The sequence below is a fragment of the Rhagoletis zephyria genome, unplaced genomic scaffold, assembly GCF_001687245.7.
Source record: "Rhagoletis zephyria isolate East Lansing unplaced genomic scaffold, Rhagoletis_zephyria_1.1 Rzeph_scaffold_05416, whole genome shotgun sequence".
NCBI classification, from domain to species: Eukaryota; Metazoa; Arthropoda; class Insecta; order Diptera; family Tephritidae; genus Rhagoletis; species Rhagoletis zephyria.
Genome location: NW_016162499.1, coordinates 16029 through 24348, shown reverse-complemented (window position 1 = coordinate 24348; position 8320 = coordinate 16029). Strand labels below are relative to the sequence as shown.

At 34.9% G+C, this 8320-nt stretch overlaps 2 long non-coding RNA genes across 2 annotated transcripts in view; both read left to right on the top strand.

The window, feature by feature from the left end:
- Positions 1-601: 601 nt before the first annotated feature.
- Positions 602-8320, top strand: part of LOC108372070 (uncharacterized) — a 12744-nt gene continuing 5025 nt past the window's right edge. Inside the window, exons 1-2 of the long non-coding RNA XR_001848809.1 lie at positions 602-714; positions 7682-7688. This is a non-coding gene — a long non-coding RNA (uncharacterized LOC108372070). The remainder of the gene's footprint in view (positions 715-7681; positions 7689-8320) is intronic.
- On the top strand, positions 4660-5635 carry LOC108372071 (uncharacterized). The gene is made up of 3 exons (XR_001848810.1): positions 4660-4740; positions 4796-4932; positions 5476-5635. It is a non-coding gene; the product is annotated as an uncharacterized LOC108372071 (long non-coding RNA).

The following is an 8320-nucleotide window of genomic DNA, read 5'->3' as shown; positions in this document are numbered from 1 at the left end:
ACGTAGAATTCTCTTCTGTGTGGCTAAAGAAAGGAGGCTGAACACCTTTCTGCGTAGGCGGCGTTCGGCCGCACTTAGGGATTATAACCCTCACTAAGCAGAATTCTCTTCTGTGTTGCCAAAGAAAGGGGGCTGAACACCTTTTGCAGAGAACACCTTCCGGCGTAGGCGGCCTTCGGCCGCACTTAGGGATTATAACCCTCACTACGTAGAATTCTCTTCTGTGTTGCCAAAGAAAGGGGGCTGACTGGGTTATATCATATTTTCTTTTGTCTCTCATCCTTCTTGTATATTTAGCAGTTTGACAGCTAAACGCCGCCATTTAATTTGCATATGCAACCAAAGGCAGACGCGTGGTTTTGAAGGTGTTTTTATTTAATAAATTGTGATTGATAGGTTAAAATTAAAGTAATAAAGAAAGTTGTAACAAGTCGAATAAAGTTTAAAGTGAAGGGGAATATAAAAATGCATTGGTGAAGTGGCTGCTTTAAGGAAAATAGGAGTGATAAATGTACGCTAATTTCCGAATTTTACAAAAAAAGGGCATATTTCAAACCCAATTTATAAATAAATTAGTGACCAAAAATTACAATAGTGGATGTTAAAATAATGGGTAGACCCTTGGCTACAAGTGTGTGCAATTTTTTTTGGATCGGGTCACCCCTTTGGACGCAATACCCCGAAATAGGTGGGCCACTTACTAAACAGTACCCGGTTTTCCCCGTTTTGATGCCTTTTTTAATATAAAACTCACCGAAAAGGAGGAAATCGGCAACTCCGCCATTCACATACATGTCAAAAGTAGGAATTTTAAAAATTAAAAACAATAAACAAACAATTTCAAAACAAAAGATTATTTGTACTAGATCTTTTTCAATAGAAGCAACTCACGTATTGTGGGCAATAAAAATACAAAGCACTATAATAACAAGACATCACACAACAGTTTAATGAGCTTTATATCACATTTAAGTAAAAATAAGCCTATATTGGCCAAGCTGGTAAAGAAATGAAAATGTGTATTTTTTGTTGTTTACAAAAAGACTTGCCAAATATACATATAAGTCAAAATTATAGAAGGCATGTATACCTTTCCCTTTCATTTTTTCATACAGTTGATGGTTCTTTTTGGCTTTTACAAAATGCAGGGATACCACACTTATTTCGGAACAATATGATCGTAATGTATTTTCAATTCCAGATTAAAGAAAAACATCCTACGAAAATGTTTGCCATTGTAGAACAATAAGTGCATATTTGCAAACTTATGCAAAGAATGGAGTGTCATATCTTAAAAGGTTAGGTGAATCAACGAAACAAACAAACATTTTATGGTCTTATGTTTCCTTCCGCATTGCTATTTTTTCTAACTCTTCCTTTTGTTTTGCGCTGTAACCGCTTAAGTTATATTTTTTAATTTATATATGTGAGTTATTTTCAATGAACATTTTTTNTAAAAGGTTAGGTGAATCAACGAAACAAACAAACATTTTATGGTCTTATGCTTGCACTTGCTCCTGAATTTTGGGTACATTTTCTTATAGTACCTCTCATTCTTTTTTATATTATATATATACACTCCGATGTTTGGGATAGTATTTTGAATATACCAGCAATATATGTAAAAGTAGCCACGGCTGCTGTAGAGTAGTTATTAGCAGTGAGCGCTACCATTACGCAGCGCCTGAGTTCAAGCCGAGTTTCCCACCAACATCAAAATATAAAAACCAAAAAAGTTTTTTTCTAATAGCGGTCGCCCCTCTGCTGGGTATAGTAAACCTCCGAGTGTATTCTGTCATGGAAACAGCTTCTCATAAAAATACAATTGCCGTTCGGAGTATCGGAGGAGAAGCTAGGCCAAACACTAACATATTGTGTAAGCGCCAATATGTATATCGTTGTTTAAAGTACAAAAGCGCGTATCGTGGTTCTGCAAAACCTCGTAACTGACATTTGTGCCAAAAAAGATATTTGCTCACCGGAAGCTCCTATCATCAAGCCCTTAACCATTTATACTTAAATATCCTGTAAAATTTAGGCAACCTCACATACAAGGTTTTATATTTTCTTGATGCGCGGTTTTGTTCTTAAAATGACGATATTTAAAAGTTCTGCATACATATTGTGGTTCCTTTTCAAGTATAAAATCCATTGATAAACGAAAGAAAACGGCATCCCTATGATTTCAACTTATGCCAAACGTTTTTAATATGAAAGACAAAAATCGTAAACAAGCAATTTCTGAACAAAAAGCTATTTATCCACAAAGATGTTTGAATGGAAGCATTACAGATTTGAAAATATGGCAAACCGCAAGGCTTTATTGGCAGTAGGTCCTTTTTAAAGCACATAAAAAAATAAGCTTCTACATAGTTTCGAAGTTAGCACAAAATGAAATTTTTTTGTTTGTTGTGTACAAAAAAATACTTGCCAAGGCGAATTAATGTAAGGTGATAGCAGGAGTACAAAAACAAAAATTTACATGTATTTTGTTTTTGCTTTGGCGGCATAAACTGTCAAAATCTGTAAGAGTGTGTGTAGAAATTCAAACAAAATTTTTCAATTTGATATCAGAAGCCGTGCGGCGAAACACTACACAAAATCAGCTGAGCTAGTAACACCACCTTATAAATTCGCCTTGATACTTGCCAAGTATGTAAGTCAAAATTGTTAAATATATATCGCTTTCATTCATTTCTTCATAGAGTTGGTGCTTCTTTTATAGGAAAATTCATACGGCTTATGAACACATTCATACCATGTAAATGCACCATAACCCGAATCCAAAAACTTTAACATACACGTGTAATCAAAGGATTAAATCTTGAGTTAAAATAAATGTTTCAAATTATTAATAAATTCGGTTTGCACTACGCACTTTTTTGCAAATTTCGATGTGATATGCACAAGAAATATTGTATACCTTTGACATGCGGAAGCCCCTCTTCCCCGCAACACAGAAAGGAGAATTCTACTTAGTAAGGGTTATAATCACTGTTGCCAACTTAATGCTTTTCGCACTAAATTTAGTGATTTTCTTAATTCAAAACGCGAAAATTTTTGAGTTTGGTGCTTGGTGCGTTTGTTAGTGCTTTTTTATTTAGTTTGAAGACACCAAAACTATAAATCTTAATCAAAAAAGTTAAATTTACAGCAATTAGAAGCTTCGTAAGGAGCTTTACAAAAATGGAAATGGCACAATGACAATCATAAGCGAAAGAGCATATGTTTGTCAAAAAAATATGTGGCAGCACTTTCATTCATGCCAGAATTACATACAGTAATTTGCCATTGCCTGCAAAAACGTCAATTTTTCTGGAACGTGAAATCGATCCTTTGACCTTTAGTTTGGTCTGAATTTGTTATATTTTTTACGAATATTAAAAAAGCACTAGCATCTCCTAACAGTAAAATGAAAAGCGAACATTTTTAAAAAGGAGTAATCGAGTAGGCAGCTTTTTTTACACAAAAAGATTTTTTCCACTATGCGTCGGTGAACGTGTTCAAATAAGACACTTTAAAAAGGGAAATACAATTGTGTTATGTTTCAGGTGTGAAGCGGTCGGAGAGAAAAGTTCTTTACGTTCCTTTAGTTCACCTGATGTTAAGAGACTACAGTGTATATTTATACTTCCACATAGTTCATGAAACTTCATTTTTTGTTGTTACTTTCGTTTGATAGGAATTTAAAAAAAATTAAGCAAAACGAAGAAAAATTTATATTCAAACAGCGCAAATCTAAGCGAAACGGCAAAGCTGGGCACAGCTGAAAATTGGAAAATAATAATTGAAGTGTTTACGTCGCGTCATTCGGACGAAAATATTTGAATTTATAGAAAACAGAATAAATTCGACCTCCAAGCAAAAAACATTAATTTTTCTTACTTTGAATCAGCATACCTACAATAAAATTTTGTATGAATATAGAGTCCACTAAATCCTCCAATAAAAAACTTTTCGAGAAAAAACGCGATTTTTCTTGGGTTTCGGTGCTTTTTCAAATGCAAAACTTGGCAACACTGGTTATAATCCCTAAGCGCGGCCGAAAGCAAAAGCAAGCGCAACAGGTGGTGGACCTAACAAAGTGCATGTTTTCAATGGCTTGGAAGAAGCTGTTATTGCATTAACTGGATTGAGAACCAGAGCTTTAGGCATAGGAGGAGTTCTGGCTTGTGGTTCAACAATTCAACCAGAAGCTGACATAGATGCGCCCATGGTTACTATGCCCGACAGCTCCGCATACTTTTGTGAATCCATTGCCATAGCGGTAAATTAATTAAATGGTGCAATCAGTACAATCCGACATGCGCAAGTGCAAATGCATTGCTCAAAATTTTAAGCTCTGTGAGAGTTTGGCAGTCCCTACCCACATAAAAACACTTTTAAAAAATAAAAATTGCTCAGAAAGTGTTTTTTTAGGACAGTGTCACCGGGAAGCTATTGCCATATAGGTTGTTTGAAGCAACTAGAAAAAATTCCACATGAGTTTCTGCCAGAAGAAAATTCAATAACTTTTGATATAGGAGTAGATGATATTCCGCTCTATAAAAGCAGTTCGCAAAGTTAAAAACCGTTAAAAAAAATTGGGACTAACGACACAAATTTTATGTCAACTAAGTTGATTTCACTTGCTCCCTTCATCCCCAGGGAATTTCAAAGGAAACCGCGATCGCTAAATGAAATTTGTTGATGGAGAGTTCCGGCAATTTGCCCTTTATTCGGGCTTAGTCGTTTTAAAAGGTATTGTAGGCGAGGAAATGTATCATGAATATTTACTACTACATGTATCTTATAGGATGATGAAAAAAGGCGGTTTGAAGCGAAATTTGTCGAGCCTCCTGGGGCCCGAGATAATAAAATCTTTTAATTATGATGGCATGCAGGGGAAAAAGGCTTTCCGTAACTTAGCTGAGCTTAACAATATATTTTTTAGTAAGTACATACATACTACGTTTATACGTAAGCTATTTGCAATTAAAAATAATTTGCAAATACCTAACTCACTGTTCATTCGATGGTGAAAAATTCTTTTTTAATATTGTCTGATTATAAAAAGGCAATAATATGACCATCGAATAGGAAAATAAAGTTAAAAATGGCAATGTCTTGATTATAAAAAGGCAATAAGATGCCCATCGAAAAACAAAATTAACCTAAGAATGGCAGTGTCTTCCGCTTATATGCAAATAGCACCACTAATCAATACTTATTTGCGTGATTTAGTTATTTGCAAATAAAAAATTAACTCAGCGTTTATACCAAAGTTTACCATTTTGCAAATAATGCGTGCGATAAACGTAGTAACAGATTACGTTAATCCTTATTTTTAGCGTAGTTAAGGTTTTAAAATGATTTTTTCCTTCTCAATATTTCAGACGCTGCCGAAGACGTGACAATGCGGGAGCTNTTACGTTAATCCTTATTTTTAGCGTAGTTAAGGTTTTAAAATGATTTTTTTCCTTCTCAATATTTCAGACGCTGCCGAAGACGTGACAATGCGGGAGCAATATCGATCCGAAAGGAAAAGCGGATTTAAATTAAGCAAAAGTCGACAATATAAAGCAACTCATTTGCTTAAGAAGCAAAGTATTTAATTGACCTTTAATTTCCTAAGTAATTCTAATATTTACTTTTATAAGCGTTGATTTTTACTTTTTTGATCTCAATGAATTCAACGATACCTAATTGCAATACCCAAATTTTTTATATTAAATGAATTTCTTTGTATGAGTTAATACTTTTTAGCTAATAAGCCTTAGCGTTACAAACGAATGTGAAGTACATTTCGAGTTGCAATAAAACTGGTTCGAAACCTTACAGAAGTATGTATTTTTTTTTTAACTAAAGCAGCACTTTTAGAAGAACTGCTTCAAAAGGCCTTCTGAAGTACGTCTTCCAAACGCCCATCTGGAAGCCCTTCTGTAGGTAGCGAAATAAGAAGGCCTTCAGTGGTGCGTCCTACAAAAGCACTTGTGGAAGCCCTTTTATGGGTAGCGGAAGCAGAAGCCCTTCAATTTGTCCCACTCCATACAAAAAAGAAAGGAAGAGGGAATGTTAAGTGGAAGCCCTCTTGACTCCCAGGAGGGCCTTCTGGAAGGGCTTTTTACTCCTGAAATTATCTACTGGGATAGGGGTGATTAGCTTCAATGAGCAAGTAGATGCAGGGGCGAAAAATGCAGAGAATTCGGGATAATTACTGCAGGTGTGCTGGACAATCCAGGACCGGTAAACTACATCCACAGTTTGATAACGCAATAATGGCAAATCGCGTATCAACAAAAAATCACACAAAAAGTCAAAAACTATGGAAAAATCTTTCAAATCATTAAAAATAAACCATGGTTCGAAGACAATTTCAAATTAAACGCACTTGAAATCAAACAGCTTAACAGAGTTTTAACCGAACATGCTTTCTGCAATAATACATTAGCGACTTTCAAAGTTACAGAGGATGAAAACTGCGAGCTTTGTAATGTTCCAGTCACTCCAGAACACATAATATTTAAATGCGCTAAACACGATGCAAAAAGGATCCAATATCTGGGGCTGAACGAAAATAACACATTAGAAGAACTTTTTAAAAGCAAAGAAAATAATTCGTACCACATAGTGGCTGGATTCCTCAAGCAGATTGGTTCAAGCATCTCCCACAATTTGGAATAAAATAATGGGAAAAATTTTGCCAGTAAGAATTTGCAAGCAGGATTGTGGCACACGGTTGCATTTTTATCAACATTAATTTGAATCAACAATTTCATTAAATTTAAGAATGAGCAATCTTGTTGCGATTTATTAATGAAAGAAGTAGGTAAATATTCGTTTATTCAATTAATTTACTCGGCTTAAAAAGCTGCATTCNATAACGCAATAATGGCAAATCGCGTATCAACAAAAAATCACACAAAAAGTCAAAAACTATGGAAAAATCTTTCAAATCATTAAAAATAAACCATGGTTCGAAGACAATTTCAAATTAAACGCACTTGAAATCAAACAGCTTAACAGAGTTTTAACCGAACATGCTTTCTGCAATAATACATTAGCGACTTTCAAAGTTACAGAGGATGAAAACTGCGAGCTTTGTAATGTTCCAGTCACTCCAGAACACATAATATTTAAATGCGCTAAACACGATGCAAAAAGGATCCAATATCTGGGGCTGAACGAAAATAACACATTAGAAGAACTTTTTAAAAGCAAAGAAAATAATTCGTACCACATAGTGGCTGGATTCCTCAAGCAGATTGGTTCAAGCATCTCCCACAATTTGGAATAAAATAATGGGAAAAATTTTGCCAGTAAGAATTTGCAAGCAGGATTGTGGCACACGGTTGCATTTTTATCAACATTAATTTGAATCAACAATTTCATTAAATTTAAGAATGAGCAATCTTGTTGCGATTTATTAATGAAAGAAGTAGGTAAATATTCGTTTATTCAATTAATTTACTCGGCTGAAAAAGCTGTAATCGGAACGCACTCGAACCACTGTCGGTATAGGAAATCCGACAGTGACTTCCACAAAGAAATTGAATCGTATGTTGAAGAAAGTCAGAATAAGAAGAAATATACGTATAGGTCCTGTTTTGGTTTCTACCTGAAATAATTACAAAAATTATTAGCTCTGATCCAGTACTCCATGAACTTACAGGATTTTACACGAACTTGCAGGAAGTTGCAGGAAAAATGTTCCCGTACTCCAAAATCCTGTAAATGAGAGCAACTTTTGGAGAGTTGTGTAGAGAATTAAGTTGCAAGATTTTACCCGAACCTTTTCTTCTGGTAAAACCATGAAAAGTGTCAAGCAATCACTGGTTGACGTTTTTCCAGGAAAAATTGTTTTTTTGTTCCCGTACTTTTTGTTGTTACTCACTTTTTACGCTCACTTCAGAGAGTAATTTTGCTCTTTGACAGTTTTACAGGATTTTTCACGAAAAGTATTGGATCAGAGCTATTATGGTCGAAATGCAACCGTGGACGCCAGCTGGCAGTGAAGCTTGCAAATGTTTGCTAATTCCTGTTCGCGCAAAACCTAGTAAGTTTCTCTCTTTGGGAGAGTAAGGTACCTTATTCTCTGAATTTTGTTACTAGCTAATTATTACTGGCAGTTGCATAGCGAACACTCCTAAACTTTTTATTACCAGCGTAGAATAGNAGAATTTGCAAGCAGGATTGTGGCACACGGTTGCATTTTTATCAACATTAATTTGAATCAACAATTTCATTAAATTTAAGAATGAGCAATCTTGTTGCGATTTATTAATGAAAGAAGTAGGTAAATATTCGTTTATTCAATTAATTTACTCGGCTGAAAAAGCTG